Genomic DNA, 12,311 nt, shown 5'->3' on the forward strand with positions numbered 1-12,311 from the left:
TCATGCTGGGTGGCTCTCCTTATGGGGTGCACTCCTTCGTGCGTGGGGCTCCCCTACGTGGGGGACACCCCTGCATGGCACAGCACTCCTTGCACTTCAGCAAGTGCATGACCCAGCTCCACACTGGTCAAGGAGGCCCAGGGTTTGAACCATGGACTTCCCATGTGGTAGACGGATGCCCTAACCACTGGGCCAAGTCTGCCACCTCAATTTTGTTTTCAAAGAAGTTTTTGGTTACAGAAAATTCACATACCAAATAGAGGGAACACCCTTATACCCAAATACCTCCCCCTTTCCCACACTCCCTATTAATAACATTTTACATGTTGATGATACAACAGATATATAAATATTGAAACATATCTGCTAACCATGATCAATGGTTTTCATTATAGTTTAGATTTTGGACCATACACTTTTGTAAATTTTTATGTAATTTAACATGGCCTCTATGCATCATAGTAAGATCATATAGAACATTCCCATTGCCCCAAAAATGCCCACTATATCGTCTATTCTATTACTCCCTCTCCTTGCTTTCTGGACCCACAGTAACCACCAGTCTTCACTCCTTGAAGGAACAGAATCATAGTTGCATGCAACAGTCTTTTCGGCTTGCCACACTGGTATGTTCTACCCTGTTAGGAACTGCCCATGTTCTTGAGAGACTCTCATCCCTCTGTTTGCAAACATAGACATCCACAGGATGGGAGTCCACCAACTTGCCACTCATTATGTTGTTCCCCACTCACTGAAATAACACACTATGGCAAAGTAAACATGCATATACTCCTTAGGAGCCTGCCCCAGGTGGGCCCTGACCTGAAAGCCATCTGTATACAACACCCCAAACCAGCAACACTCACTTACAGTATTGCCAAAAGAACATACACAACATTGTAGCTTCAAAGATATACCCACCAATCCCCAGTGTTCATCTGCTCCCTCAACAAACCTATTCCCAGTACTGCACATGGTATATCCCACAATCCCTACCCAACCTTATGAACAAGCACCACCCAACCCAACAGTATCATTTCTCCACTGTCATGCCCCTCCACTACATGCACTACATGCATCCACCTTATCATAGACTTTTCCTTTATGGACATTGGCTCACAATCTTTTTCTCCCTCTCTATTTTCTCTAAACCTATCTTCCACATTCCAGCACTGTGAGGCAGTTCAATATCTTGAATTCATAGAATTCATATCAATGAGGTCATGTAATATTTGTCCTTCAGTGCCTGTCTTGCTTCATTCAACATAAGTTCTTCAAGATTCACCCATGATACACTGTGGTATATTTATTTTTAGAAAATATTTTTTTCATCTATTTTATTAAAGATACATAGATCACACAAAATCTTACATTAAAAATATAAGAGGTTCCCATATTCCCCACTCCCCAACCTCCACTCCTCCCTCATCAACAACCTCGCTCATCTGCATGGCACATTCATTGCATTTGGCGAATACATTTTGGAGAACTGATACACCATATGGAGCACAGTTCACATTGTAGTCCACACTCTTCCCCAGTCCATCCAGTGTATCATGGCAGAATATGCATTATCTGGAATCTGTCCCTGCAGTATCACCCAGGACAACTCAAAGTCCCAAAAATGTGCCCACATCATGCCTCCTCTTCCCTTCTCCTGCCCCAACAACTCCCATGGCCACTGTCTCCACACAAAAGCCACAGTTTCTTCCATTGCTAGAGCCACAACAGTCCTATAGTAGAGTACAAGTAAGTCCACTCTAATTCATATTTTAACCCTCCATCCTGTGGACCCTGAGATTACAAAGTCCACTCCATGTCTAAATCGAGAGGGGGCTTAGACCCCAAAGGCTGATGTATGTAATTCTCCTGCCTGCAGTTGTAGACTCATTCAGTTCCCGGAGTGGCAGTTGACCATCTTCACATCCCTGTTAGCTGTTCTGGGTAAGTCCAATGAACTGAGGAGGTGTTGCTGCTCTGTTGGGGCTCAGTATCTAGCTGGTATGTAAACAGTTCAGAGATTCAAGTCTCCTGAGCATACACCAACCTCAGTACCAACCACAGTTTCAGCAAAAGTGACAGAAGAGGCATGGAAGAGAGGTCACATATGAATAAAACTCCATCATACTCAGGAGCACAAATACCATAGAAGGGCCCACTGGCAAGGCACTGAACTCCAGGGTCATCTGCCATAACTGTAGAACTTACGTGTCTCCATTTCCCTAAGGAGCACCAGTAACTGGGGTTGGATCTACTTGGGCTGTCTCTGGGATTCTACTGAGACATGCATAACTGTGACACCTCTGATTATGTCCCAATGCATTTTGAAATCTCTTAGCCAAATAAACTCATTTGTCTTTACCATTTCCCCCTTTTATTGAAGGTCTTTATCTAGATGCATCACAAGAAAGTGATTGTTAGTAATCCTTTATCACCAGCGAGACCCATCCATGGGAGTCATTTCCCATGCTGGGGAGAGGATACTTTCACATGCTGAGTTTGGCTTAGAGAGTGGCCACATTTGAGAAACATGGAGGCTCTCAGGAGGTAACTTAGGCACCCTACAACTTGAGGTCTAGTTGAAATTTCAAGCACACAGGCTCATAAGCATAGCCACCATTATCAAGGGCCCCATCATTAGACCATCATTCTTCACTGGTCATTGCCCTTGCACTTGAGGGATTGTTGCTGTTTCATTGGGAAATGCAACAGAGCTCCCATTGCTAGGAATTCAGCACTCCTTCAGTTGTGTGTTAATTTTCCTACTATTACAATACCTAAAGAATATCTGAACATATTCATTTACCCTATATACATGCCCTGGTGAACTCCCTCCATTACAAGTACCCCCCATCAATGACACCCCATAACAGCGCTCATCCTGTGCCTCTGTGATGAAAAGCATCTTCAAAAATGAAGCCTATTATATTATCAAATTCAATGTATCTAATTTGTAGGAAAATGAAATAGTAATGAAAGTTTTAAAGATAATGAATAGAATTTATAATAATTTACAAAAATAAAATAAAATAAAAAATTAATTAGGGTATTAAAAGTGAAAAAATCATAAAACTTTTTTTTGACATTTTGTCTTTCATCACTGTAATAGGTGTTGTTGCCATGTATGTACAGTGGCAAGTCAATCACTTCCATTCATTCCTCAGTGTCTATATCCTATTTTTTATTTTTAAATTTTATTTTTGAAAATGTTTTAGATCACTGTAAAGTCACATAAACAATATAAGGGACTCCCATATACACAACATCAAACCCTTTTCCCTCTTCTCCATCAATGATCTTTTTACATGTGCATGTTATATTTGCTACAGCTGCAGTGGGGGTGGGTGGGAAGTAGGGTATATGGGAACCTCTTACGATTTTTTTGTTTTTTTTATGTTTTTTAGTGTAACGTTCTTTATGATCTATTAACTTTAATAAAAAAGTGTAAAATAATTTTAAAAATGTATTCACCAAATGCAAAAAAATGTTATAGAAACATACATTTTGATTTATATTATAGTTTATATTTTGACTGTACAATTTTATAATTTTTTGTTATATTATGTTTTACATTATGGTTTACATTTTAGACAATACACTTTTATAAATTTTGGTGAAAAAATTTTTTGGCTGGAAATTATTTTTCTCTTAGTACTTTGACTATGTCATACCACTGCCTTCTTGCTTCCATGGTTTTAAATGAGAAATCAACACTCAATCTTATTGAGCTTACCTTGTATGTGATGGTTCTCTTTCCTCTTGCTGTGTTAGTATTTTCTCTTTGTCTTTAGTATTGAAGAATTTGACAAACATATGCACTGGGATTGGCCTGTTGGGATTTATGCTGTTTGGAGTGCATGATGCTTCCGGGACATGTATATCTGCATCATACACTATGTTTGGGAAATTTTCAGCCATTATTTCTCCAGTACCCCTTTTGTGCTCTTTCCCGTCTCTTCTCTGCCTGAGATGCCTAAAATGCCAATATGTCCATGTTGTGTTTTCATTCATATCACTAAGTCTCTGCTGGATTTTTTGTAACTTTTTATCTAACAATTGTAATATCTGTTTGATTTCAGATATACTGTCTTGCATTTCACTATTTCTTTAATCTGCCACTTCAAATCTGCTGATATTAGTTGAGGGTATATTTTTTATTTCTTGGATTTTGCCATTCATCACCATCATATTCATTACCTTTTTGTGTATGTTTACAATTTCTTTGGTATGCTCTCCAAGTTTTTTCTTAATTTCTTTAAACAATTCCTTCACTTCATTAAGTTGGTCCATTATATTTGTTTGGAAAGCTTTGATTAGTTGTTTGATGTTTGGCTCCTCTTCCTGGTTTTTAATTAGTTTATTGGATTGGGCCATGTCTTGTCTTCCTGATTATTGATATGGTTTATAATTTTTTTGTTTCTCTCTGGTCATCATTGTATCTTTATGTTTGTTCAGTTGATTAGCTTCTCTGAGTATTCTTGGATTTTATTTAGGTGCCGCTTTTTGTGTGTGTTAAATCTTCTCTTTGGCACTTTGTTCTTATTCTATTTATTTGCTGTTGTCTAAGTTCCCTTTAAGGAAAATTATTAGGGCTAGGGAAAGCAGAAGAGGTAAGAAAAGAAAGAGTCTAATAATACTGATAGTAAATGCTAGCAGAAGAACCATGTAAGAGCTAAGATAATGAATATCAAACTCGTGTAAGTGTTTAGTGTTATAAGAATAAAAAAGTGCAGTACCTAAAATGAGATGGAAAACTAAATATGGAGAAGAATATGGTATTATTTAAAAGGCCAGTGTGATCAGGAGAGAGGGAAAGAGAAAAGAAAGGACAGTAACATAAAGAATGAATAAAAGATTGAAAACTGAATAGAGGTATTGGAAATAAAAGGAAAGATTATCCCTTTCACTAATATGTAGTGTCTGTCTTTGTCTCTCACAATAATTTTGCCTTTAAAATCTATTTTGTCTGATATTAATATAGCTACTCCTGCCCTTTTTTGGTTAATGTTTGCCTGTAAGATTGTTTTCCAGCTGTTCACTTTCAACCTCCTTGAATCCCTGGGTCTAAGATGTGTTTCTTGTTGACAGCATATAGATGGGTCGTATTTCCTTACCCATTCTTCCAATCTGTGTCTCTTGACAGGAGTTTAATGCATTGATGTTGAGTGTTATAATTCTCAAGGAATTCCTTATATTAGCCATATTTTCTTTGAATTTGTGTTTACTGTATTTTTTTCTCTTTTTGTCTTTTAAGTTGTTCTAACACTCTCTTCCACCGCTGTCTTTCCTGTTTTTTTTCCTTTCCTCCTGCAGGAAAAAAATGGGGATAAACAAAGAGAGGTGAAATGTAAGAGCAACAGAAGGTAGAAGATAGAAAGATGTAAAAGAAAGGAGTTAGGGTAGGTAGACAGAACCAGTAAACACAGAAAATTGGAATTCCAATATGAGGAAGAAAGCACAGCAAACAAGAAACACCACCAGCAGCACCAAATAGTAAAAAAGAAAAAAGGAAAAAGAAAAAGAAAGTGGGTATGGGGATACAAAGGAAGGAAAGACCAGAAAATGAACAAACAAACAAAAAACAGACTAGCCCTCAAGCAAGGAGTCCTCTTTACAGTTGAATAAACTGATAAGGAATCTGTCCTCCCTTTTTCCCTTCCTTACTTCTCTCTCTCCCAAGGTAGCATAAAGCCCATTTGAGAGCTCCCCTCCATGTTTCAAATGGGTCCCTGGGTGAACCAACTCACCACAGAAAATAATGACTATCAGTCTCTTTGAGAGAGTGCAGCCATTCATTGCCAGGAACCCTAAATGTGCTATTACAAACCTACCAAGCACTTCCTACTGTCTGTCCCCTCCCTTAGATGTGTTGCAGAGGAATAGTTAATTGCTTGACACCACCTTCTCCCAGTCCAATTTTCCCTATCCCAGGGCATTTAGGTAAATCAGGCTGCCTCAGCAGATTCACCTCTCCTCTCTTTCTAGTCTCTCCCCAAGCCAGCTAGCATGCTCCTTCAAGCTCAAAAAGTGGGAACTAGACCACTGAACCTATGCTCCATGGGCCCCTCAGCACACCTCTCTAGAACCCTCCCTCTCCCAGACTTTCTTCAAGTCTTGCAGGCTCAGGGAATGCCAGGGTTTGGGAGGCACTGGGTTCAAGGAATTCAAGCTCAAGAATGTGGGCTTGGGGAACGTGGGTTCAGGGGATGCAGGGTTCGAGCAATGTGGTTTTCATGCAACACAGGTTCAGGGATGATGCGTTTAGGGAACAAAGGGCTTGATAAGATCTGGTTTAGTTTAGAGTTTCTTCAACCTGTTAGTAATGCTAAACATAATCAGGGCAGTTAATAATGAAAGGAAGGTTTACAGTGAAAATTCAAAATTTTCTCTCAGTTCTGGCTCAAATTTTAAATTATTTTCTTGTAGAAACAATACTCAGTGATGGCTAGAGTCACTTTGGATTTCCTGTTTCCTTTCCTTTTGTACTTTTATTAACCCTTCTTTCCTTCAGTCTGTTGATCAAATATCTACCCCCTGTAAAAAATAGCACAACATACTTCATATGATTTCTAATGTTTTTCTGACATCTACGCTACTTCATAGGATACATTTATAGAAATGTGCAAAATTGAAATGTGATTTTGTTGGTATTAACCATTTCTTCATCTTTTTCAGAAAAAAATTATGTCAGGAAAAACAAAACAAAATGAAAAAAAAAAACACTATGATGACATGCCAAGATGCTTAAAGAGGTGAAATTCATCTAATCAGCCCATTTCAACTTTTTCACCTTGTAATAGAAATATTTCTTCTCTTTGTCAAGATAATTTTTAAGAGAGAAAGAAAGGAGTCTAGTATTCCCTGTTTCAGAATAGTCCTAGACAATCATCTAGGAGTTAAGCATTAGCAAAAAGTATCTGAGCATCCATTCATCAGTGCCAGGCTTTCTGCATCTGGCATTCTTGTCCATACTGGACATGCTCATGCCTAATTAAATATGGTATGGCCACTCTTGGTATGACTTCTTTACTTATTCAGATCCCTGCATAATTGTGTGCTCTTGCATTCCACTCCTGCTCAGTCATTGTATACAGAAAAAGTACATATTCTACTAGGGTGAGTGAGTAAGGATGGTTTCTAACTTTGACTATAAACAGTTTGTATTTGACCTTCCCCTAAAACCTTATAGAGACTACTAGAATTTTCAATTGATGAAAATTACATAAGCTTAAGTCAAAGATATGCTATGGGTCTATCTAGATCTTTAAAAATTGATACCAACTACTTCCTTCATTTCCTTTTGGCTTTCAGAGATTGTCACTGAATGGGAGGTAGGCATATTTGCACAACAATCTGGGCATCCTGGAACAAACATTTTTCTAGCCTTTGAAAGATAATATGGGACTCCCTCTGATGAATAGTGTTGGTTTCTCTTGAGGGTCATTGAAAGGGCTGTGTTACAGGCAGGCTTCTTGGGTTTGATATATTTTGCTGATTTCAATGGGCACAGGCACACAAGCATAGTCATCAGTATCAAGGGCTAATCATTGAATCATCTTTCTTCATTGGTCTTTGCCCTTTCACTTGGGGGATTGTTGTTGTTCCATTGGGGAATGTGACAGAGCTCCCCAGGCTAGGAACTCAGCACTCTCTTAGTTGTTATTTGTAACTGTAACTACTATGAAAGCACCCAATGAATATTTGAACATTTTTATATGCCTTATATACATGTCCTGGAGAGCTCTCTCCTAACCATATGTCCCCTATCAATAACATCCCACACCAGCATTCCTCCCCTGACTTATTTGAGCCCTCTTTTGTCCAAAACTTCTCCAAAAATGTAGCCTAATAAATTGTCAAACTCAATTAGTAGGAAAATGAAATATGTAATGATAAGCTTAAAGATTAGAAATAAATTCTAATTTAGAAAAACTAAAATGAAGTAAAAAATAAATTGGGACATTAAAAAATAAAAAATATCATAAATTTTTTATGACATTTTCCTTTTCATCACTGTAATAAGTGTTGCCCTGTATGTATAGTTGCAAGGCTATTTATTTCATTCCTTCCTCAGTGTCTACATCTTTTTATTTTACTTTTTAATTTTGTCTTCAAAAAAGTTTTAGATCACAGTAAAGTCACATATACAATATAGGGGACTCCCATATATCCAACATCACACCAGCAATGGTCTTTTTACATGTTTATTTTATATTTACTGCAGCTGAAGTACAGATATTGAAACATAGCTAATGAGCATGGCTCCATTTTGGTTTACATTATGGTTTATATTTTAGACTGCACAGTTTTCTAAATTTTTTGTTACATTTTCTTTTACATTATGGTTTATATTTTAGCTTACAGACTTTGATATATTTTTGGTGAAATTTTACATGTCTTATATTTGTCATGGCATGATCTTGTGGAACACTTCCATTGCCCTCCACTTAACCCTGCTTCCATGTATTCTATTCCTTTCTCCCTCTCCCCTCAGGGCCCACAATGACAACCAAGCTTCACTGCTTGAAGGACCAGATTCACAGATACAATTGCATCCATTATCTTTATATATGTTTATGATTTCTTCAGTGTCTACTTAATATCCTTTATCTCTTCCTTACTTCATTAAGTTGATTCTTGTTATTTCTTTGAACATTATTGATTAGTTATTACACATTCTGCATCTCCTGCTGTTTTTTAGTTCATTCATTAGACTGGACCATGTCTCCTTGTTTCTTATTATGGCTCATTTTTTATTGTTGTTTTCTCAGTATCTTTTTACATTGTAGGGCTTATTCAGATGGTTAGCTTCTCTTTATACTGTGATTTATGGTTTTATTTTGTTTTGTGCTGAGGTTTATCTTTGACACTAGGTTCCACATATCCTATATCCTTGCAAGTAGAAGGAAAGAAACAATAAAAAGAGCAGAGCTAAATGCAATTATGAGTAAACAAACACTAGAAAAAAGAACAAAAACAAAATCTGGTTCTTTGAGAAGATTTTAAAATATTGGTAAATCTTAGTTATAATAATAAAGAAAAAATAAGAGGGAAGATGAAAATACAAAAACTAAAACATGACAGAGGGATATCATCACTGATCCCTCTGAAATAAAGAGTATCATAAGAGGATAATTTGAAAAATTGTCTGCTAACAAGATGGATAACTTAGATAAAATGGACAAATTCCTAGAAACACACAAGTAGCCTACAATGGTCAAAGATGAAATTGAGCTCAATAGAGTAATCACAAGTAACACGGTTGAATTAGTTATCAAAAATCTCCCAACTATGTAGACTCCAAGACCAGATGACTTCACAGATGATTTCTACCAATCATTATTTAAGGACTGACATCTATCCTGCTAAAACTCTTCCAAAAATTAGAAGTCAGAGAAACATTGCCTAACTCATTCTATGAGAGCAACATCTCTCTAATACAAAAACCAAATAAAGATGCCAAAAGCAACTACAGAGCAATCACTCTAATGAAACTGGATGCTAAAATCCTCAACAAAATACTTGCTAATCTTATTTAACATCACATCAAATGAATTTTATGCCATGATCAGTGCATTAAAAAACATTTTAAAAAGACCAAAAAAATTGCATATATTCATATAATAGGATCATAGAGAAAACCCTGAGAAATCTACAACAAAGTTTATAGAGCTGAAAATTTAGTTCAATAAAGTGGCAGGTTATAAGATCAACATGCAAAATTCAGAAGCATTTCTGTACAATAGTAAGGAATAATCTGAAGAAGAAAACAAGACATAAGTTCCCTTTACAATAGCAATGAAAATATTTAAAAACCTAGGAACAAACTTAACTAAAAGTGTAAAGACTAGTACATAAAAAACTACACAAAATCGTTAAAGGAAAACAAAAACCTAAGCAAATGGGATAATATTCCATGTTCATCGATTGGAAGACTAAGCATCATTAAGAAATTCGTCCTACCCAAATTTATTTACAGATTTAATGTAATACCAATAAAAAATTACAAGTACATTTTTTACAGAACTGGAAAATCTAGTTATGAAATTTATTTGAATGGGCAAAGATCACTGAACAGTCAAAAATATAGTGAAAATGTAAAACGAAATTGGAGGAATCATGCCATCTGACTTCAATGCACACTAGAAAGCTATAGTGGTCAAAATTTCAAGGTATTGGCAGAATGAGATTCATACTGACCAATGAAACACAATAAAGTGTCCAGATATAGATCCTCACATATGAGGTCATCTGATATTGGACAAGGCCATCAAGCTCACTCAACTGGGACAGAATGGCCTCTTCAACAAATAGTGCTTGAAGAACTGGATATCCATATCCAAAAGAATGAGAGATGATCACCTCTCATGCACTATATAAAAATTAGCTTGATCATTCAGACATAAATATAAGAGCCAAGACTATAAATTCCTGGAAGATAATGTAGCAAAGCATTATAACAAAAGAAATTGGTTAAGAAAATGAAAGAGCAGCCTACACAATGAGAGAATATATTTGGTAACCATTTATCTTATATGAGCTTATTTTCCAGCATATAAAAGAAATCCTACATATTGAAAATAAAAATACAAACAACCCATTTAAATAATGGGCAAGATATTTGAATAGACACTTTCTCAAAGAAGAAATACAAATAGCAATAAAGCACATGAAAAAAAAACGTGGAACATCATTAATTATTAGGGAAATACAAATCAAAACTACAATGAAATATCATCTAACCCCTATGAGATTGGTGGTTATTAAAAAACAGAGAATTTCAAGTGCTGGAGAGGGTGTGGAGGAAATACAACCCTCATCCACTGCTGGTAGGAATGTAGATTGGTGCAGTCATTGCATAGGACAGTACGACTGTTGTTTAGGAAGCTGACTATAGAACTTCCATATGATCCCAGAATCCCACCTCTGGGGATATGACCAGAAGAATTGAAAGCAGGAACATAAACAGATATATATATATATATATATATACACCACTGTTCACAGTGGCATTATTCATTATTGCCATTATGTACCTGCTCTAACACATGGATTCATCTGTGCAGTTTCAACTCCCTACGGTTCAAATGAAATAATTTCCTCATGATTCTGATATTGTATGTTTTAGACTAATTGAAATTACTGAAATGGAGGATTTTTCATAGTTTTTCTTTTCATTCACTATAATTAAAGGCTAATTCCCTTTGACTTAGTTTGGTATATTAAGAAAGAAATTTATTGAGAACCATCCTCCAAACTGGTCCACAGAAAGGCTTTACTTTGTACATTTTGTGGAATATATTTAGCAGGTTTAATTGAATTTTGGTGGAATATTCCAGAATAAATAAACTGTGATCTAAATAGAAAGAATTAAAATGAAGACAATGCCTATATCTTGTATTTTCAAATAGGTGTTCAGAGAAGAAAAATAAAATGGAAGTAATGAAAAGGAGATACAGGTCCTACAAAATGTATTTATTATTTATTTTAAGAAGAGAGAAATACAAGCACACAAGAGTAAAATTAATAGGGAGAGAAAAATTGAAGAAAGAGAAGAAAGAGTCTAGGAGAGCACAAAAAGCAGGAATGATGTGAACGAAGTGAAAAAGAAAAAACAGAGAAGTTGGAGTTTGGGGTCAGACAGAATGACAAAGAATGAGTGTTTTGGGCAGGAGGCTTGTGGACCATATGGAATAGAGCAGAAAGTCCCTGAAGACGAAAAAGCAAAATAAATTTAGGCTGGGGTTTCTGGATGAATTCTACACCTCTTCAGTGAATTTCCTTGGCATTGGGTCAGGACATATAAAAGATGGAAGTGAGTGAGTGGGTGCAGGATCTGCTCTGAATAAGGAGAAAGTATGGGAGTTCTTTAAAGGATATGATTTGTGTAAAGCAAAATATTGTCCATTCATCAAAATGGACATGATAATATCCCATCTCTTGAGTAATTCTCCTTTTTGGCATTCTACTAATTATACCTGCTCACCTCATGATAAAGAAAATAATTATGCAGTTATTTCCATAATTACTGTTCTACTGTTTGTTCTTACAAACTAGAATGTTTATACATGATAGCAGAGACAAGGTATATTTTGATGTTAGTGTAAGCAGAAAATGCCTGCTTATAATAAAAATAAATATTCACTTTGGGGTAAGTTATTGATTATAATAAGACCATAGTAAATAGCATAGTACTCTGAGTACTATGATGTGAACATTTAGTTCACTTATATGTGCTCAAATACGTATGCAATGATGGTGGTAATCAATTATATTCCTTGATTACAATTCCTTCACTGGTACCAAATAAA

Source organism: Dasypus novemcinctus, chromosome 16, assembly GCF_030445035.2.
Source record: "Dasypus novemcinctus isolate mDasNov1 chromosome 16, mDasNov1.1.hap2, whole genome shotgun sequence".
Lineage (NCBI taxonomy): Eukaryota > Metazoa > Chordata > Mammalia > Cingulata > Dasypodidae > Dasypus > Dasypus novemcinctus.